The 23,177-nt window shown below is 36.3% G+C and overlaps 1 pseudogene; it reads left to right on the top strand.

Moving 5' to 3' along the window:
• The first annotated feature begins 313 nt into the window (after positions 1-313).
• Positions 314-20,996, top strand: LOC149219086 (uncharacterized; annotated as a pseudogene).
• Positions 20,997-23,177: the final 2,181 nt, after the last annotated feature.

Genomic DNA, 23,177 nt, shown 5'->3' on the forward strand with positions numbered 1-23,177 from the left:
ACCAGGGTACGCAGAGGAAATCGGTAAATACCTGGGGACTGTGAGGCCGAAGGTATTGAAGGTTGATGAATTTGTAGCGCCAGCAGCTCAGAGAACGAATTTTGCAGTTAGCGGATAGACGACGTAAAACAACATGCAAGGGAGTACAGCTATTGACCAATAGAAATGCGTGAAAACGATGATTTTGGGCGAATATATAAAAAAAAAATGGAATTTGGCGCCTTTTTTGCAAATGACGTCAGCATGACGTCACTGGTCAGGCCCGGGTACGGCGGGATGACGTGGCGATGCGTGACCGGGTTCACGTGGACGGATGACGCGGCGGCCATGTCGGATAGAGAGTGAAATGGAAGTTGACGTGACTGCTGATGTGAGCAAGGATGTAGGGGTGGGAACAAACGGTGGTAAGTTGTATTATCGGACTGCCTTTAGTACGGGCCTGGTAATGGTCAGTGGCCGCCCGACGCAATAGAAAGCGAGCACACGTCCCTGGCACTACGTCATCCCACTAACAGTTTTCGGGCAGTAAAGGACGGATAGCAGAGGGGTTCCGAAATTCCCGAGGACCGTCGGATGGGAGGGCCCAGATCCGACGACAGGCGGGAGGACAAGCCGCCAGCGCGATAACGGCGGGACCCAACCATTATTATATTGTTTTCTTTTGATAAAGCACGGAGACATGAAACTTTGGATAAAGGTAAATGTGTGTTTGCGAGAAATTTATACAAGTGATGCGGAAAAGAGGGAATTAACATTATGAAGTGTATAGCGGGTGAGGGTTATTAAATTAACCAGGTGTCAATTTAATCCCTGAACATAGCATGGAGAACTATATACATTAAAGTCTTTGATTTTGTCACACTTCCCGAACTTTTAAAATATATGACTATAATGCCCAAGGGGGAGGGTATGTACATATTTTTTGGGTTTTTGCATAAAATGTTATAATAGTAGGGGGAGGGGAACACTTAGGGAGTTATATAATAAGGTTAGAAGTCAATATGAATTGGAGATGTGAAAGAGGAACAGAGAGCTAAGTTTAATGAGTAAACTTAGATTTAGAAGCAGATCAGAGTGAGAAATGATTTTACACAAGAAATGTGGCTTTCTTGTGTGATGGAAACCAACACTTTGGCTTAATATTTCTCAAAAGATAAAGTGATGCTAGGACTTGTTGGGTAAATCCCAAGGTCCATTGGAGGGATGTTAGAAAGAGATTTTCTGGGGAAACAGGGGAAGTTAGACATGCTTCCATATTTTGTCATCAAAATGCTGCATAGATACCTCTGCGAGTGCCAATATGTGCCTTCTTGATCAAGGCCAAAACTGAAGAGAATTAGACTTCTGCAACTCCTGGCTACCTACCCATCTTAACATTCCTAGCATTTTTTGTTACTTCAGGGAGGGTGCATTTAGACTTGCAAACCCTCATTTGCTCTTTTTTCTTTCTCTTTTTCAAATGACTTGTTATCTAAACTACCCTTATTACTTCCAAGGGCCCAGATTAAACACTTGGGCGCTTTTAATCTCTGCCTAACTACTAATCTACCAAGCTTAAACTGTTTGGACAGATTTTCTTTCTCTATTATACAACATCAATTTAAACATGGCAATGATCCAAATTGAACTGTTGGATCACCCATTTAACAAAAGGAAGAGTACCAAAAACCATTTAGGAATGTTTGTGCACAAAAATATGGAGTCTTTGCAGCATCAAAGCTAAACATATTTGGAACTTCCCATGACAATCATGAAAAATGAAACCTATTGGTATAGGAGGCTAACAACATCCATGGCCAACACAGTGATGGGGAACTTGTGGTACTTGGACTCAAGTGCCTCATTCCACATGACAGGGTGTAGATACTTTTTCAGTGACCTAGAGTAGAAAGATCTCCAGATGCACATCAAGCTGGGGGACAACGGAAGGTACAACACAACCGAGGTTGGTACAATCACCTTTCATATGGAGTCGGGCTCCGCTCTCAGGCTCAAGGATGTCATCTTTTGTTTGGTCCTAAAGAAAAATCTCATCTCTATTACAATTTTGGAAGATCGTGGTTATGATGTGATCTTTAGCAAAGGAAAAAAATTCCTGAGACTTATAGCCACAAGACAGGTGAATAAAAGTGGGTTTTGTGTGAATAACCTATTTAAGCTAGATGTGGAAGATTGTGCTACATTAAGCACAAAGGCGGAGAAGGTGCAAAGCCGCGATGTTAGTGAACTTTCGCACATAGGACTTGGCCATTTGAATCATGGTGCCTTGAAGATTATGCAACAAACAACCACAAGCCTCCCTAAAGGAGCACTTGAGCAGTAGGATGTATGCAAAATATGTACCTTTGGGAACTACACAAAATCCACTTTCCATGATTGGGACAGCAAAACACATGCAATCCTTGAAAGATCCACTCTGATGTTTGTGAACCTTTCTTGACAACCTCCACTGTCCGACACAAACATTTTTTCATTTTTATTGATGACTTCTCATGGCAGTGTTGGATCTTCTTCATGCGGAAGAAATATGAGACATTCTCCAATTTCATAGAATTCAAGGCACTAGTTGAGAAAGAAATTGGCAAGAAGATGAAGGCTCTTAGGAGCGATAATAGAGGTGAGTATGTGTTGAAATAATTTAAAAATTTATATGCAAAATAAGGCATTCAACGAGAGTTGACAACACCTCACAACCCATAGCAAAATGGGGTGGCTAAGAGAAAGAATCGTAGAATTGTGGGAACTACAAGGGTGATGTTACATGACCAAGGCCTACCTCTGCATTTGTGGGTTGAGGTATGCAACACAACAGCCTATTTGTAGAATGAAGTCATCGTCGGGTTCTGGGAATGATTACATCGAAGGAGGCTTTCTCAGGGATGAAGTCAGATATGTCGCACTAAAGGATTTTTGGAGCCTATGTTTACTTCCATGTCTCCAAAGAATTAAGGAAGAAGCTTGAGTTGATCATAAAGTTGATCATAAAATCCCCACAATTATCATGTACTTTCCATCCCTCAGAATAATGATTGTTCGAAGGGATGTAAAATTTGATGAGGAGAAAGTGATTTGGTGCTCTCTTGAGGGGGAGCTTCAGATCCCACCAAAAGAGGTGATTTTATCTCCAAAGGAGGAACCTCAAGAAGTTGTGGAGAAGCCACAAATTGAAGAGCAGAGAGTGGAGACAGACACTCAAGCAGAACCATCCAGAGAAGGCAGAAAATTAACCAAGGAAGTTGATAGACTTGTGCAGGATGTGAGGGAGAATGTGGGTGCTCCTTCAAATAAACATAGGCATAGAAGGTCACCTGATCGGTACACTGGCTACATGGATCTAATGACTAAGCTTGTAAAGACTGAGCCATTCTTTTTTGAGGAAGCAGTAGAGAAACGTATATGGGTTGATGCAATGGTGAAGGAATATGAATCCATTGTAAAGAACATTGTTTGGGAAGTGGTCTGAAGACCATCAGATAAATCAGTAGTGGGTTCTAGATGGATCTTCAAGGTGAAGCAGGTAGCAGATGGAAGCATAGAGAAGCATAAAGCTATATTTTTGGCTAAGGGGTACTCTCAAGTTGAGGTAATTTACTACGAGGAGACCTTTTCTCCTGTATCAAGGTACTCATCCATTAGATCGATTCATGCATTAGTTGCGCAAATGGGGTGGAACATCCCCCAGATGCATGTAAAAACAACATTTCTCAATGGGTTTATTGAGGAGGAGGTATGCATCAATCAACCAAAAGGATTTGAGACATTTGATCGAGAGTCACATGTGTGCAGACTCGAATGAGCATTATACGCTCTCAAACAAGCACCCCGTGCTAGGTACACCAGGATCGATAACTATCTCACCGGTTTGGGCTTCACCAAAAGTGAATCAGATGCAAACCTCTATCATATCTTGGTATAAGGTAAATCACTTATTATTGTCTTATATGTTGATGGTTTGATTTTAACTGGTGATGAGTAGTTGATCAGATCTTGCAAAGAGGACCTTGCAAGGGAATTTGAAATGAAGGACATGGGTCTCATGCACTACTTCCTCGGGTTGGAAGTATGGCAAGGCGATGGAGAACTATTTGTCTCTTAATGCAAGTATGAAAATGAGATACTACATAAGTTTCACATGGAGAGTTGAAAACCCATGGAGACACCTCTAGTTACCAACTGGAGGAAGGAGGATGCCACTTCAGGTGAAAAAGTGGATGCTACCATTTATCAACAGCTAGTGGATTTACTCATGTATCTTGTGAACACACATCCATATATGTGCAATGTAGTCAACCATCTAAGCCAAGTTATGTTTAGGCCAACCAAATTATTTTGGAAGGTAGCTAAGCATGTTTTACATTATCTCATAGGCACTATCCAGTTTAGGCTATGGTATAGATGGATAGAGGGAGTGACGTTGTGTGGCTTCCTAGATGCAGATTGGGTGGGGATTTCATAACGCCAAAAGAGTATATTAGGTGTAATTTTCGGTGTTGGGTCCGAAATTGTTTCCTGGTACAGCAGGAAGCAAATATTTGTGGAACTTAGTGATGCAGGAGCATTCAACCCAAGGAAAATCATTGTATTTTAATAGACATATGGGGGTCATGTGTTTTAGGGAAGTTGGTTTCCTAAGTCTAAAATTAATGTAATATTTAGGCTTTTAAGTGATTAGAATAGGAATTAATTAGATGTGTGAGGATGTTTGTAACTGCTCTCGAATAAAGGAGAACATGAGTGGTTAATAATGACAAGAGAGTTAGAAGTCAATTATAACTCTAAAGGTAGTTTCATGATTCAAGGAACTAGAGAGAGTTCTTAGGAATTAATTGAAGTTAGAAGTGGACATAGAGGACATTTAGGAGTCAGTTTAGTAGATCTAGGATTTGAACCAGAATTAGTTCAACAGAACTTTTCTGGTATAAATGTAAGCCTACGGGCAGAGTAAAGAAGGAGGCCATTGATATTGTAGATCAAGCCTGTGTAAGACAGAGGTCTCGATATGTAATCATTTGTTTATACTTATATAGACAGAGGTTTATTTCCTAATTGTGTAAGTGTGTGAAACGAATATTTACTGAATGAATTACATGTAAGTTATGAATTCATAAGTTCTGTAACAGAAGGTTGCAGACAGAGTTCTATAGATAGGTAGAGGAGATAATGATTCATAGGTATCATAAGGGATCTTTGAATCCAGCTGAAGGATCAAAGTAAGATCTGGGGAGGTAGAGAAGGGAGAATTCATGAAGTTAAGTTTAGAGGAAGCGAAAGAGCGGAAAACCAAAACTCTGAAGGAAAACCCAAAACCACAAGGAAAAACATTGAAGGACGAAGTAAAGTCAAAGGAAAGGAACGAGCAGAGAAGTGAAAATGTGATGCATAAGAACCGTTAGATCTCATAGATCAACGGTCATCGCATGAGAGAAGAGTGCGGGAGACAACTGACGAAAAGGCGGGTTTATAAGTGGAAGTGGTATTTCGGGCGAGGTTTAAATGGTAAGTGGTTTGGAAGGGTGAGCGCCCGATTCCACTCACCATTTGACACGTAGCACAAAGGTGGTGATGGGAAACCACTTTATCGGGCGGTTAATCCTCGTGCTCATTTTCTATTCAAAACCAACATCAACCGTCAGATATGAAGAAGGAAGATCGACAGCAGAGGGTCGTCGTTCTGTTTTGTTGATCAGGTGAAAGTCCTACCGTCGGATCGAGTCTAGATCGATGGTCATAATTTGATCGTTGATAGGAGTTTAAATGGACAGCGCAATGGAAAGGCGATGGATGAGTGTGGACCCAATGATAATTATGAACACGGGTGGATAATATTTGAGATCCGGCTTATGGTTTGGCTGCGGGTTTTCCCATGTTTTCCTTTGTATTGCGTTAAGTGATGTGGTCCTGGGTTTATAAAGGAAAATCAATTTTATGTGTTGTCGGGTGTTTAAAGGCTTAAAGCCTCTCAATAACTCTTCCGATAGGTTTGTGGGCCATAACCCATAGGCCTTAGGATCAAAAAATTCATATGAAAGGGGAAATTGGTATACCCCAAAATTCTCCTTTCATCAAGTGGTATCAGAGCCAATTGTAATTGAAACAATTGGTGTTAAAACAGAACAAAGAAATTCTATGTGAAAGAATTGAGAACAAAGTTATGTGTTAAGATGTTTATGCAGGCAAGGAAGGATCATATTCTATCTGACAGAAAGTGGGCACACAGAGGTGATGTGTAACAGAACTTGTAGATGCAAGAAACTAAGGACAATCCATTCAAGGTACAGATGGAATGGTGAAACAAGATCATGTTGAGATCTTGAAGGTGAGGTGATGTGTTCTATTTTGATTTGAGAATGTGTGTTTATACATTGATATGCAGGCGACAGCATAAGAAGGTGTGAAGGTTGTAGCAATCTAGAGCAAGGAGTGCTCAATTGGTTCCAAAGGAAAGAACCAGAGAGATGCTACAACAATGAGCTCAAAGGAGAGAAGCTTAGTGAGGCATATGTAGCAAGAAGGAGACTTGTTACTGTAGAGGTAGTGTTGCAGCTCACAAAGGCAATTTCACAAAGGATGTGGGTAGAATTTCCAAGGTAATGAAGGAAGTTGGTAATACTTTCTAAGTGAAAGAAGAGGTGGTCAGAACCAAGTATTTCATTGTGATTGAAATACAAGAGGACAATTGTGTTCTTGAGAAGTGCAGATGAGTTGAAGCCTAGAAGGAGCAGAGAGAAGTTCCAAAAGGAGGTTCTAGAGATAGAGAACCAAGTGCTTGCCAAAAGACCAAGTACAGAGGAAATCTTGGTGAGGTAAGTTGCAACAAGGAGGACTTGTTGTTGCAGAGGCTTTAATGCAGCTCATAGTAAGCGAGTAAGAAGCTCATGAAGATAGAGAAGAATAAGATGGCTGTTGACAGTCATAGCAGAGGTTCTGAGGAAGATCGCGACAGAAAAAGGATGAAGAAAGAGGATGCCAAGGCAAATGGCAAGAGGATGAGTCAAGAGGAAATTGACAAGGAAATTGCAAAGTTAAAAGAACAACTCGATGTATTGATGATGATACTAGAGGAAAGCTAGAGACTAGGTTGGATCTTGAGGAAGAAGCCAATGAAGTGGCATAAGTTGCAGAGAAGGCTACAGCATAGGCAAGTAAGGTGGTTGATGGAAGAACTCAAAGACGCTGAGTTGGAAATGAAAATGGAAGTGTCCATTTGTGAAGCAGAACAGGGTGAAGTTCTGAGAGAAGATGAAGACTTGAGGACTGAAACTTCAAGTGAGGCCAAAGGGTCACATGGTTTTAAATCTGACAATTTGTGTATGTTTGAAGGTGAAACATGTAAAGAAGGACAATTTGTTGATATTTTCATAAAGGAGAAAGAAGACAAGCATAATCTAAATTATGTTCTGGAAGAAGATGAGATAGATAGGTCTCATATACATTTGGGGAAAGATATCAAGCAACTAAATGAAGGGCTTGAGGAGATTGAAGAGGAGGCCATCAAAGAATTTTTGAGTCATAAAGAGAACTTGGAACAGCAAGAAGATATGATGGCTAAAACACCAAGTGGGATCATAGGGTCTTATGTTTTTAAGACTGATAGTTTGTCTATGGATGCAGAACAAATGAAAAAGGATATTAATGCAGATGGTGAGACAAGGATAGCTCTTGGAGAAGGTAAACAACAAGAGATTAAAGGCAAACTTGAAGAAGAGACTATGTTAGCTGAAAACATAATAAAGGATCATCAGTTCACTATGATGATAGGCACAATGGAAATAGCCATGGAAACTATTGAGACAGTTTGTAAGAAAGAAGGATATCTATTGAAAGAGGTTAAGAAGGAAGAACCCTATGCAAAGGATTTAACCTTGGGAGAAGGAACACTAACAAAGGAGCGTTTTGCAGAGGATGAGCAATCTTTTGAAATTGTCAGAAGTATGGAAGAGTATCTTTCAGAAGATAAAAACTCTGAAGTAAAGGAGGATGGAGAATGTCTCTTAAATGAGAGAAGTAATGATTTATTGCAGCAAAAAGAACTTAATAATGCATTGATATTTGAAACTGTGACAACACAGGAAGAATTTCTTGTGAAAGAAGGAGATGAAATTCAGTTTGAAGAGCTGATATGTGAAGCAACATTTGAGACTGTTGAACCTTGTGATTTTCAAATTGATAATTTTTTTATGAATGCAGGAATTATAAGTGATGATGAAGTACTTATGAAGTATCACAAAGAAATTACATTGTTGGAATATTTGCTAGAAAATTCAGAATATGACAGTGTGATTGCAGAAGAAGGAGTTCACTACAGTGGACAAGAGCAGGAAGACATCATTAGAGCAGATGATGTGGGGGAGAGACTAGTTGACAGTCTCATGAATTCTTTTGAGAATTCAAAACAGCATACTAATGTGCTGACAGAGGAGAAAGAAACAGAGCAGCAAACTGAATTGTTTCCAAATCAAGATAAGGCACAGAAGCCTTATGTTTTTTATTTTAACAAGTGTTTTGTGAGTGCAGGTTTTGTTGCAGATGTTGAAGGAAATTTGGCACAGATGAGCAACCAAATAAAGATGAAAGAAGAAGATTCTGTGGAAGAATTCAATCCATGGAACAGAGATGCTCAATTGCTAGAGAGAATGCTGGAAAGTCATGATTCAGTACAAACAGGAATAATCATGAAAGAGGATAAGGATGAAAGGGAGGCATCAAGAATAATAGAACAAGTAAGAATGAGAGGAAGAGTAAGAGTAAGTGACAGCATTCGACAATTCCAAGAAGAAGAAGAACAGATTGAAGAGTCAGTGCACAGCAGCAACAACCTGAAACAAAGAGAAAAAGGCAGAAGTAAGTGGCAAAGTATAGACCAGTCCAAGGATGTACTAGAGATGGAGATTGAAGAATTATGGCAGCTAATGATGAAACAGACCATAGGGAGGAAAATGATAGTAGCAGGAAACATGATCAATCAGAATTTGAACCTAATTGACAAGGAGAGGAAGATGAAACAGAAAATAGCAGACATACAGCAACAACAAAGGTGCAGAGCTTTTAGACAGTTACAAACTAAAGTTTGGGACCCTGGAGGTTTTCTATCAACACATGAAGACACATGATCAAGAGATCATGAATATTTTCTACTTTGGGAGTCTGATGCAGGAGCATTCAACCCAAGGAAAATCATTGTATTTTAGTAGACATAAGGGGGGTCATGTGTTTTAAGGAAGTTGGTTACCTAAGTCTCAAATTAATGTAATATTTAGGCTTTAAGTGATTAGAATAGGAATTAATTAGATGTGTGAGGATGTTTGTAAATGCTCTCGAATAAAGGAGAACATGAGTGGTTAATAATGACAAGAGAGTTAGAAGTTAATTATAACTCTAAAGGTAGTTTCATGATTCGAGGAACTAGAGAGAGTTCTTAGGAATTAATTGAAGTTAGAAGTGGACATAGAGGACATTTAGGAGTCAGTTCAATAGATCTAGGATTTGAACCAGAATTAGTTCAACAGAACTTTTCTGGTATAAATGTAAGCCTACGGGCAGAGTAAAGAAGGAAGCCATTGATATTGTAGATCAGGCCTGTGTGAGACAGAGGTCTCAATATGTAATCATTTGTTTATACTTATATATACAGAGGTTTATTTCCTAACTGTGTAAGTGTGTGAAACGAGTATTTAATGAATGAATTACATGTAAGTTATGAATTCATAGGTTCTGTAACAGAAGGTTGCAGGCAAAGTTCTGTAGATACGTAGAGGAGATATTGATTCAGAGGAATCATAAAGGATCTCTGAATCCAGTGGAAGGATCAGAGTAAGCTCTGGAGAAGTAGCAAAGGGAGAATTCGTGAAGTTAAGTTCAGAGGAAGTGGAAGAGCGGGAAACCGAAACCCTGAAGGAAAACCCAAAATCACAAGGAAAAACACTGAAGGACGAAGTAAAGTCAAAGGAAAGGAATGAGCATAGAAGTGAAGAGGTGATGCATAAGAACCATTAGATGTCATAGATCAACGGTCATCACATGAGAGAAGAGCGCGGGAGATAACTGACGAAAAGGTGGGTTTATAAGTGGAAGTGGTATTTCAGGCGAGGTTTAAATGGTAAGTGGTATGGAAGGGTGAGCGCCCAATTCCACTCACCATTCAACATGTAGCACAAAGGTGGTGAGGGGAATCACTTTATCGGGCGGTTAATACCTGTGCTCGTTGTCTATTTGAAACCAACATCAACCATCAGATATGAAGAAGGAAGATCAATGGTGGAGGGTCGTCATTCTATTCTGTTGATCGGGTGAAAGTCCTATCGTCAGATCGAGTCTAGATCGACTGTCATAATTTGATCGCTAATCAGAGTTTGAATGGAGAGCGCAATGGAAAGGCGATGGATGAGTGCGGACCTGACGATAATTATGAATGCGGGTGGATAATATTTGAGATCCGGCTTATGGTTCGGTTGCGGGTTTTCCTGTGTTTTCCTTTGTATTGCGTTAAGTGATGTGGTCCCGAGTTTATAAAGGAAAAACGATTTTATTTGTTTCTGGGTGCTTAAAGGCTTAAAGCCTCTCAATAACGCTTCCGATAGGTTTGTGGGCCATAACCCACAGGCCTCAAGATCGAAAAATTCATATGAAAGGGGAAATTAGTATACCCCCAAATTCTCCTTTCATCACTTAGCTCGACAGAAGTAGAATACATGGTTGTAAGTCAAGCAACTTGTGAGGCAATTATTTGGTTAGATGATGGATCCAACTGTGATCTATGATGATAATAAGAGTTTCATCAAGCTCTCAAAGAATCATATTTTTCATGATCGATCCAAGCATATAGATATTCGGTATCACCATTTACAGGATTGTGTGTGGAGGCGAATAATGTTGCTTCAATAGATTCCGACAAAGGAACAATATGTTAACATTTTGACAAAGGCTTTGTCAACAGGGAAGTTCGAGTTCCACAGGTGTAGGATAGGGGTGGTTGATATTCCATTTCTTGCTGAGAGGGAGTGTTGAAAAATGCAGCAAGAAATTCTAAATTTGATTTTTGCCTTGATTAAATTGAGAAAATTCAAATTTCCGCATCAGTAGACAACTTGGATGTATTTAACTTGTGTGACATGGCTTGTGTCACCCAGTTTACTCAGTAAATTCGAGTTTGAGGAGTTAGAGTTCAGTTAAGCATGTGTGATTGCGAATTTGTAGCAATCAACGTCAGTGATTTCAAGTTGTTCTCAGTTAGACTAGTTCCAACTATTGGAGGAACTAGTGGAAGGTCAGTTGTACAGTGGGACTTCAATCAAACTCATTGATCATCCAGTTAACTGATCAGTCGGTCCAAATTAGCTAGTGCATGTAGAGAATTCGAGTTCCCCGGTTGTGGTGGAGATTCCAAGGCAGTGTAACGTCAGTTTTAGACTAGTCTTGAGTGTACAAGTGTTGCATGCAGTTGGATGATCAACCTTGGGAATTGCGCAATCCATTTTGGAGAAATTCTTAAATAATAGGGGCCTAATTTATCAGGTGTTGCACAAGGAAATAGGGGTTCAAGCAGAGGTAGAAATTGACTAAGTCTTGGTTAGAGATTCTTAGTGAGCAGAGAGATAGGTTATTCACTTGTAGGGTGCACTTAGTCGAGCAAAGAAATTGTAACACATCTTTATTCATCAGATTAATGCAAGGAGGCATTAGGGTTTTTTTAGCAGATTGCTTTCTCGAGGAAAAATATTGTGTGCATGTGTGTTATTTCTTATTGCATGTTTGAAATTTTTGTTCTAAATTGCGAATTAACTTCTGTAGAGCAGTAGAGTAGGTTTGTGTCTTGTGATTTTGATTAAAACTTCATGAGCAGTTGCAAATCTACACCATACTTTCTACAACACATTACTTCTCAATGGAGATCAAAGGTATCCGGGCAAAGGTTGTATGTTACATTGAAATAATATTTTGGTATCTAGGTTTTCACAATTACTCGTCATGTTTCTAAAAATAGCCATTTCACTGTTGCAGAGTGTAAGATTTTGCATCATAGAGTGTAAAATTCTCACGCTACTTTTTTAGTTTCACCCCAAACTAGGCAATGAAAGTCAAATATCAAGTCTGCCTTCATAGGTGGTGGAAAAAATCAAGGTGGAAAATATATTTCTTACTACTCTCATTTTATTAGGAAAAACATTCATTTTATTCTTATTTTATATATATTTTTAATATTTTAATATTTATGTTTTTATGTTTTTCCTCATTGGTGATGAGTTATAAAAATATATGGTTTTTAATTTAAATAACGTAAAATTTAACCCCCACCTCGGACTAAGTGTGGTTGGCACAATGATGCCTAGTCTTGGCTCGACTATTTGGGGTTAAAGGAGGAGATCATCTTAGAGAATAAAGATAATATTAAAAACACTATCACTTCTAAATTTAAGGACAAAACGTGGGATGAGCTAGAGGAGGAAGCTAAGGTATTATAAGGAGGTGATCAACCCCACTCTTGCTAACCAAAATTATATCTTTGTCTTAACAAGTGCTAAGAAGAAAATGAGCATTACAAAGATAAGAACTAACTCCCATGAGCTTGGAAATAAAACTTGGTGTTGGTCTATCCCAAAAATACCCTGGGATGAAAGAATCTATTAATTGTCAGATACTAAGAGGGTTGAAAATGAAAAGCACTTTCTCTTAGATTGCCCGGCTCTTACTCACATATGTTCCCATTTCCTAAACATCTGTCACACTACCAACCTCCTTGACTTTTCAGTCAACAAAACTATAATGATTTAGGAACACTTCTTTCCCTTCTCTTTGATCATAAAAATAAAATATTAAAAAATCTCAATTAATTACTTTCTTTCTTAAGGTTTGATAGACCTCATTGGTCTTAGTGGGTGTTAATCATCATGATTGTCATCATCACCTCATTGATCTCAGTAGATGTTAATCATCATCATAAACCAAATAAAAAATAATAATTATTAATTATGAATGCATTTCACTTCACCACAATTTTAAAATTAAATTATATTATTTATATATTATTTTTATTTTTTATTTTATTTTAATTAAAATAAATATAATAATAATTTGATATTAAACTATTATAAACATTTTCCAATAAAATATATATATAATTATAATTATAATTTACAAAATTCAAAATAACCCATATATAATTATAATTATAAAAAATGATTAAAATATAATAGTATAAAATTTATAATAAAATATATTATTTTAATTTCTCTTACTATTTTTAAATTTTAAATTAAAATTAATCTATATTAATTAAATATATAAAAGAGATATAGATTTTATTCGATATTTAAATGGTATAAGCTAGGGTGAAATTGATTAAAAAAAAAAAAATCGAGTGTGAAAGAAAATTATTATTTTTTTAAGATGGATAAGGAATAGTGACTTTGGTAAAATATTTTATTTTATTTTATTAAATTAAATTAAATGACTTAAATAAAATAAGTAAAATAAAGTTAAGGTTTATTGTTTATATTTTATTAAAAAAATAATTATATAAAAAGAATATAAAATATTTTGCATAGATTTATCTAAGTTTGAATTTACGAAGTGTTTAGAAGGATCAAATGTTTCAAGATGTGAATTTCTTTTTTAGTATAGAACTTGAAGAAAAGTTTTCACTTAGAGAGATTTGATTCATCTTAGCTTTTGGTAGATCCAGAGTTAGATGGATCTATGTTAGTTTTGAGCAACACAGTAATAAAATGTTTTAATTATAAAAAAAATATGGTCTAGCGAACCTTAAGAAAGAAATTAATTGAAACTCTTTAAAATTTTATTTCTATGGCCGAAAAGAAGGGAGAGGAGTTTTCGAGATCATTATAGTTTTGCTAACTTAACAAGTCAAGAAGGTTGCCAGTGTGAAAAAAGTTTTGGAAATGAGAACGGATGTGAGTAAGAGTGGGACATTCCAAGAGAAATGATTTTCATCTTCAACCCTCTTTGTATCGCAAAGGACTCTTTCGTCGCAAGGTGTTTTGGGAATAGACCAATGCCCGATTTTTCTATATATAGAGTTGACGATTAAATATTTTATTGATGATTCACACGTTAAAAAATTCAATACATCCCCTCTCACATTGGGAAATAAAAAACATCTCTCTCTCTCTCTCTCTATATATATATATATGGACACACACACATGGACGCACACACACATATTTTGAAAATGTTATGGATCAAATTCAGATTCAACATTGAAAAAATACAAATTCCCCCTCATACCTTGAAATTGAAAGCACCTATTAGTAGAATAAGAATTCTCTCACTCTTTCTCTCTCTATATATGTCTCATGTTAAAATCTTTAGTCAAGATGCATATTGAAATATCTACATTTTTTACATTGAAATATTTTATTTATGATTCACGCATTAAATTTTAATACATGCTATCTCACATTCAAAAATAGAAAACATCTCTCATATATATAGACACACACATTAAATATTTTTGTTATTAACATTTTTTCTACATATATTTAATTATTTTTATTAATAATAATTTTTTAAATGTTGTATATCAAATCCAGAATAAACATTGAAAGAATTACAAATTTCTCTAATACTTTGAATTAGAAAGCACCTATTAATGGAATAAGAATTATCTCACTTTTTGTCTCTCTATATATGTTTGATGTTAAAATCTTTTACTCAACACACATATTGAAATATTTAACATATAACTCCATTAAATTTTTATTTATTATTAGTATTTTTAAATCTTATATATCAACTTCATCTTAAGAACGAAATAAATTATAGATTTGCTTACTAATGGGGAGCAAAAATATAAGATATTTTTTAATGTAAACTGCATTATTTGTCTTTAATATGGACATTGAAATATTTTATTTATAACTAACAGTGAAATATTTTTTGATTTCAAGAAAAAAAAATCGGAGAAGATTACATCGAATTTTATTTGTCGACGTGTTTCAAACCATCTAGTGTGGTTCATAATCAGGACAAGATGGAGAATCAAATCATGGCATGAGCTTAAATAGAGTTAGCGATGAAGAAAGTTCATTTTTGAATGTTAAAATCTAAATGTTAGTTTTGATTTAGAAGTTGTTATTTATTAAAAAATCTTATCATATAATGAAAGTAACAGTTAGAATTTTTAATTTATAATTCCAAAAAGGAAATATTTAAATTATGAAAATTAAAAGGATTAATATTTTGGTGAAAAATGGATAAACTAAGTCCAAATAGATAAATATTTAATTTTGACTAAAAAATAATAAATATTTTATTTATTAATTATAGAAATATTTTATCCATTTATTTAATTTAATAGAGATTTGAATAAAAATAAAAATGTTTAAACTAAATAAATCAATAATAAATATTCAGATTTGAAATAAATAAATATTATATTTAGTTTTGGCTAAGTAAATGAATAACTTTTTTTAGTTTTAACTAAGAATTTTATTAGACTGAAAAGAAAATAAAAAAACAGTTAAAGGAATAATAAAAGAAAATGTACTTAGGAAAAGGACAAACAAAAGAAATGAAAAGGTTCAAATAGAAAGGAAAAGGTCAAAGGTAGGAATGGAAAGGAGGTCACAAGAATAAGGAGTTAAGAGAGTGGATGAATAACCTAAGGTAACTAAAAGAAGATAGAAGAAAATTCGAAACTCAAAAATTGTATATATAAAAATATAAAAAGAAATTCAAAAATAAAAAGAGAAGGAATATGTAAAATAATAAAACAAAAGTAGAATTCGATTAAAAAAAGGATAAGTAAAATAATAAAATAGAAATAGAATTTGATTCAAAAAAATTAGAAGAAAGGGCTACTAATTTTCTAGTCATCGTCTCTATTAAGATTACTAGGCCTCCTTTCAATTTCAATGTCCTCCCTAAACTTCCGATGATGAAAATGATCAATCTTAGAAATGACCTGAGCTTCTTCAATGTAGGTGTGATGTTTTGTCTTTTCCAAATGTTCTGCTAAAGTTGAGGAACGAATTCTCCCATGTTTGATGTCGGCTTGATGCTCTTGGAGTCTTTGATTAATTGAGCAGCAAGTTTCACCAATGTAGGGGTTCCCGTAAGAACATGGGATTGCGTAAACACCTTTCATATTTTTCTGGTCAACTGGATTTTTTTACAAATCTTAAGGAGATCTAAATGGTGTTTAGGGGCCGAAAGGTTGAGGGAACATTATGCTTCTTCAAGATCTTAGCAATCTTGTTCGTGGTCCCTTGGATAAAAGGAAGATGAATCTTTGAAATACAATCATTGGGGTCTTTTTTTTAATAGGACCTTTGATAGCTTTAAGGAAGGCTTTAAGACCTTGGGGCCTACTATATCCATTCTTATTGAAAACTTCAAGGAGATGAGTCTTTTCATCAGCGAGGTGGTTCTCGTCAGAAATCCTTAATGCACGAGTAGCTAAGGTGTTGAGAACACCTAGCTTTTGAGCAGGGAAATGATGAGACCTAGCATGAAGATACTGCTCAGTATGAGTTTTCTTTTGAAATACTTGGTGTGAGAAAGAACCATCATCCTTCTTAGAAATAAGAACATCAAGGAAAGGTAAGTTGTCATCGACTTCACACTCCATAGTAAACTTTATGGAGTTGGACTGATTGTTGAGATGTTGGAAAAAGAGATCCAACTTTTCACGGCCATGAGGCTAGATAACGCATGTATCATCAACGAATCTCTTCCAAAGCTTTGGTTTGAATTGAGCAGAGGCCAAAGCCTTAGATTCAAAGTCCTCCATAAATAGATTCACTACTATAGGGGAAAGGGGAGAACCCATGGCAACACCACATGTTTGTTCATAGAATTCTCCTTCAAAGTTGAAGAAAGTAGAAGTAAGACAAATCTCAACTAATTTAGCTGTATCAGGATCCGTAATGTGATTGATGATTCAAATGGCCTCATTGATAGGGATATTAGTATAAAGGGAGACTATGACAAAACTTACAAGAATGTCTCTGGGATCAAACTTAATACCCTTTAACTCATTGACAAACGATGAAGAGTCTTTAACAAAAGACTCTATAAGGCCAACAAGGGGTTTTAGCTTATGGGCTAAATATTTTGCTAGAGGATATGTTGGCCCTCATATAGTGTTGACAATGGGTCTCAGGGAAGCCCCCTCCTTATGGATCTTAGGAAGCCCATAGATCCTTATGGATCTTAGGAAACCCATAGTTCTTGGGAGTGATAGGGCTAGTTTTGATGAGTTTATTAATATACTTTTATTTTAAATATTACATGTAAACTGAGAAGCCCAAAGGGATAGATTAGTTGGTTGAGTTCTTGTTGCTATGTACCTTGCCAATTGAGAGGTCATGGGGTCAAATCTCCTCGACACCCTTGGGGTTAGGCTTGACATATTAGACTGGAGGGTAGATCCCTTCAGGTGGATCTGCCTAGATTATTGCCCGTAGATGTAGCGGCCACTCAGTGACCGTGAACCACAATTGAAAAAAAATTACATATACACTAAACATAAAAAAAAAAAAAACTAAACATCATATAATATCAGTAATATTATTTTCCTTCAATTCTATATAAAAAATACATCTCACTAAAAAATAACTTTTTTTACTTTTAATTACTTTATTTATTTATATAAAATTGATATAAAATTAAAATATTTTAATTATTATTATTATTATATTTTTAAATATAAGATTAATGACCACATCTCCCCTACTAAATTATGCAAAAATCAGTAATCCCACTTACCAAAAAAATGCACCTCAAGAACTAGCAAATTGCAAAAGTAGTAACCAAATATAATACTCTTTTTAGGTAACTTGTTATAATGTTAGGTTGAGAAAACCAGATATCGAAATGCAACCAACTATCAATTCACGAATGTGAGAAAGCTGCACGAAACATATAAAAAGCTGAGGTGGCTATTGTCGATTCTCAAGAATGTGAAAGCTTGGCGCAGAGTATAAAATTGTACGACTTTATGACAAGGGAGCTCATTTGAGCACTCTGCAATTCCATTATCTTTATTATTATTTTATTATTTTAATAATTAAAAAATTATAAATTAATTACTTTGTAATATATAGTTAAGTTGTTTGTGATTTTGGGCTTGGAGTATGCCCTAAAACTGCTTCTGCTTGGCTAAGAGCTCGTCTTCCTCGGACGTAAGGAAACAGGTTAACGGCCCAAGACCCAGAGGCATCTGGCAGGAGTGAAAGCCTGCTCCCTTACGGACCACCAGCGGGTTATTTCAGGTGGCGTGGTTTTCCTTGATAACAGTGATGTGTTAAACTAACATTCGCGGATAGCAGCCAGAGATGGCTGTCCTCACTGTTGGTTTGACAAACTGAGTTTGATAGGTTTTTCCACCTTTTGAAAAAAAAAAAAAAAAAAGTTGTTTGTGATTTGGGAAGTTTGACCTGTCGGTTGATAGTAGTGATTTATTATTTTGTTAAAATTATTCAAGTATTGTACTTGGTCTATGATATCAGTTTTAAGTTAATCGGATTTTTAGCATGTTTCTTTTATTATCTAGATATCGCACCCAGGGATCAAAATTGAACACGTCAGAGCCCTTCAAAGGGTCTCTGGCAAGTCAGAGAAGTAAGAAGAAAATTTTACCAGTCAAAAAAAATTTAAAAATTGATTTTTGTCATTTAACAAAAAAATTGGAATAATATCTTAAAAAATTTTAAGAAGTGCTCTCAAATTGTCAATTTTTTTTTAAATTTCATTTTTCCTGAAATTAGAATTTTAGGAATGAAAAAATTAGAATTTTAAGAATGTTGAATTTGTAAATTTCTTTTCATGTTAAAACTAAAGTGCCATTTTAGAAACTCCCATTTGAAAAACAACAGTTTCCTTTTGAGTTGTTTTTTCTAATTGTGCATATGATGCAAGTTCTTATTACGCCGTAAGGCGTTTCCCTCTGAAATCAACTCCCCTCTCTGCTTACCTGTCATCGTGTAAGCCACACGATTATATGTTAGACGATTGCAACAATTTCAGCCATTGATCGTTGATTCAAAAGGGTTGCCCAAACGGTTTGGGCGTTTCATTTGGCAGATCGAATAGTTTCATCAGGGCAGCTGAACCGGGCTCTCTAGTGCTACATGCGTCCCACTAACCCTGTTGGCGGGCTTTTCTTGTACTGTCTGTGGGTGGAGTTGATTGATCCCAAGGCTGTACTGAGCAGGCAGCACATTCTCACAAATCCCACATTCTCACAAATCCCGGTGTTCTCAAATCCATCGTTGAGAAAGCGGACATGAGAGAAAGTGATACCGTCCTGGAAATCGGCCCGGGTACTGGAAATCTAACCCTAGAGTTGCTACAGGCCGCCCACAGAGTCATCGCAGTCGAGATCGATCCCCGGATGATCGAAGTAGTTCACAAACGCATAAAGGGGACCGAAATGGCTCAGAGATTGGAGGTGAGTTCCAATTTCCTTTGCATCTTGTTTTTACATTCATTCACCTTATTTACCTCATTAACAATATGTCAATTCCACATGGATTGTGACTCTTCATGCCCACCCCAAGTTTCAAATCCTCAGAGACATGTTTTCCCTTCATGAGCTGTTGCTTCTATGCACCTGTGTAAGCAGCGGCTCAGGCTCCGGCTCCATGTGGATGGGGCAAGGTGTAGGTCTTCTGCCACAATCACTGAGACATATGTTTTCGAATATCTGTTGTCAGCCTGCTATAGTTCGTTGTGATATTCACATAATGGAAATGGGCATGCTTTCTGCATGACCTGACTTCAGTTCATCGTGATAATCCCATAATGGAGAAGGGTGCGCTTGCTGCATTTGTAAACTGGAAACATCAACCAAAAAAAAATCCTACATTGAAAACAATACTGAAGAAGGTTTATTTGTGAAATACCACATACATTAAAACTTTTTCAAATCTTTGCCAATCTGAAAACTGGGTTTAGGGTGAATTTCTCATGCCTATGCGATGAAAACTGGCTATGGGGTGAAGTCCTCATGCTTATGTGATAGCAGCCTTCTTTTCTTCAGTTACTACCTTTCTCCAATCTAATGATGCTTAGAAGTACTTGTGTGCTTTGGGAAGCCATAATCTTGTAACGTACTGCACTTTATGTCTGGCAATGAAAAATGCCAATTTTGGCAATAAAACACTTCTTCTTTTTGCAAATTTGATGTTGCAGATGGATTCCCTACCCCCTTATGTCCAATTGGGCACCTCAGTATTAAATTTATGCAATTCAAACCTGTAATTCCAATATTCTGGCAAAATTTCTGCCAGATTTACAAGGAAAATGCACTGGAAAGAGATTATGTTTACTGCAAGGTTAGCCTAAGCTATGTGCTTTGCAGGTTCCCTTGTGATGTCTTCGTAATTGTCTCTTGCAATTCCTTTTTTGTTCCTTGTGATTTTTGTCTTTGGTGATACCTTATTAATTTTTGGGATTACGATAAATCAAAGTTGCTCTTCTCTAATATGACTATCTCCTTTTTCTTTTCTGTTATGGACAGTTGGTGCGAGGGGACATACTACGAACAGACTTGCCAACTTTTGACATATGTGTAGCCAATATACCTTACCAGATATCATCTCCGCTCATCTTCAAGCTTTTGTCCACCATGCCCAAGTTTCGAAGTGCCACCCTCATGCTTCAGAAGGAATTTGGCCACCGCCTCGTGGCAAAGCCTGGTGATTCCCTTTTCAATCGCCTGGCTGTCAATGTGGATCTTCTGGCCAGTACCAAGCTCCTTATGGATGTGAGCAAGAGGCATTTTACGCCATGCCCTAAAGTGGATTCCTCTGTTGTGAGAATCGAACCAAGGGCATGGCCTCCTCCAGTCGACTTGAGTGAATGGAATAGATTCACTCTGATGTGTTTCACCAGAAAGAATAAGACTCTCGGTGCAATCTTCCTGTTCATCAATTTTAATCTTGAAGGCATATATCCCTGCTATTGTTTATTTGCTCCCCAAGATTATCTTCTTTAAAGGCATTTAGAGCATGGATGGCAGCAATTTCTCAACAAACAGTATAGGTACATTTGCATTGTATGAGCAAATGGAGGAATTTTTCCTTTTTAGTTAAAAGGACGAATCATCTTCGGTTTTTCTTTGCAAGCAATACTTTAAGCAGACAGGCGTTTCAATATGAATTAGTTATGTTTTTTCGATATCTTCATATTTATTTTCTTCAACATGTTTGAAACCTTTTCTTCTGGGAACTATTGTTTTTGCAAATATTTTACCTTGAATCAATTCGTCTCAGCATGCATTCAAGTTAGTTAGAATGGAATCACATAGGTTTCAGCAGTTTAGCCTAGTCGGTTGTCTCATTAGTCAGGACTTATGAGATGTATGTTAAAAGACTGAAACCTGCTTATGTTAAGGTGAATTTGTGCTGAAAACAGTCAATACTCACGGATCAAACCTTGATCCAAAGAAACTTGTGGGTTAATGGAAACTCATGATCACAGATATAACTGAAAAAGGGAAAAGGAAACCCTCCTATTGAACGATTTCCTCTGAGAAGTTTTTCTCAAGCGCTTGTCAAATACAAGGCAAACTCTTACATTCCAGCTTAACAGAGTTCTTCGCAGAACTGAGGTTTTAAACATTTTGTTCGTAACTGACAGGAAAAATATCTTGAAGATGGATCGCTGCATAATTTTTTTAGTGTCTTGTACTCTAAAGTTGGAGTACGAGGGAAAATATTCCTTGCTCATTAAATAAAGCCTCATCTGTGACTCCGTCGGTAACAACCACTCTTTAGAAGGTAGGCCCTGATATAAATACCAACATTTTGAAAGAGAGCCTAAAATCCTAAAAGGCTCTAAAGGATCATAGTGTACAACGGTGACTTCCCCACAAAGATTAGTCTTGCACATTACACAAGACTTGATCGAAGGATTTTCTGCGTAATGAAAAAGGCAATATGGGAGATTCCAATCACGTTCCAAGGCATTTTTTAAAATGTGGATGTGACAAAAGGTTGTTGTGGAACGTGTTGTTTGTATATTTTAACACACTAACACTTTACAACAATGAACTAACAATATTCATGATGAAAATAGCAATAGGGAAGATTTATCTGCATAATGAAAAAGACAATATGGGAGATTCCAATCATGTTCCAAGGCATTTTTTAAAATGTGGACGTGACAAAAGGTTGTTGTGGAAGGTGTTGTTTGTATATGGGAAATTTCTTGATCATTGTGTATAATCCTAATGTTGATAGATATGTCTACTAAGTGGTTCCAGTTAATGGGGCATTGATTTGAGTGGTCAATATATTTTTATTATTTATCAAAGTAATCTTGTGTTGTATTTGTGTTCTTCAATTTATGCCTTACGGCGTTTCCTTTGCAACATCTGATGCAAATGCTAGTTAATTATTATGTCACAATTACCTTTTGATACCATTACATTTGGCAGTTGTTCCCATTTCAAAAACAACAGTTTCTTTTCGAGTTGTTTTTTTTAATTGTGCATATGATAGAAGTTCTTATTAATTATTATGTCACAACTACCCCTTGATACCATTACATTTGGTAGTTTCAATTGAGAGCGACTAGATGTCAATATGGGCCATGTATTAGGTCTGTAATTTCATTGGGTTGTGCTTGAAGGTTGCCTAAAGCAAGGTTTGATGACGATTTAAGTTGGAGAGGAGCATAGATTCATCATTCAGCAAACGACTTTCAAGCAAGGTTTAAGCACGATTTATGCTTGGAGAGGAGCGCATTCAACAAGCTTCCTGACATATTGGATTTGATTTGTTTGCGGATTCCCAATTCCTGGTATGTTTTCATATTAAAAAAGGAGATACCAAAAACATATACACATTTGTACATTCGTTTGTTGAATCCTAAACCTGTTTAGAATTTTACTAAATTTTTTCGTTCATGCAATAAACTTAAATTTGATTGAGCTACTTGTATATTGGCTTGAACGTTTTGGTCACAAAAATTTCCTACAAAATTAATCCTTATCTAAACTGGAGCAGGAATATAGGTCTCTTTTTATCCATTAATGGTAAATGCATTCGATATATTAGTTGTGGCTCATATCAGACCTGCCTTATATACAACATCCATGGGGTTGTTGTTCCACCATTTTCCTGTGGCTCATATCAGACCTGCCTTATATACAACATCCATGGGGTTGTTGTTCCACCATTTTCCTGTGAAAAAATAAAAAGAAATTTGAAAAT

Source organism: Pinus tabuliformis, chromosome Q (assembly GCF_031772625.1).
Source record: "Pinus tabuliformis cultivar Carrire ecotype Pingquan chromosome Q, CPIR1, whole genome shotgun sequence".
Lineage (NCBI taxonomy): Eukaryota > Viridiplantae > Streptophyta > Pinopsida > Pinales > Pinaceae > Pinus > Pinus tabuliformis.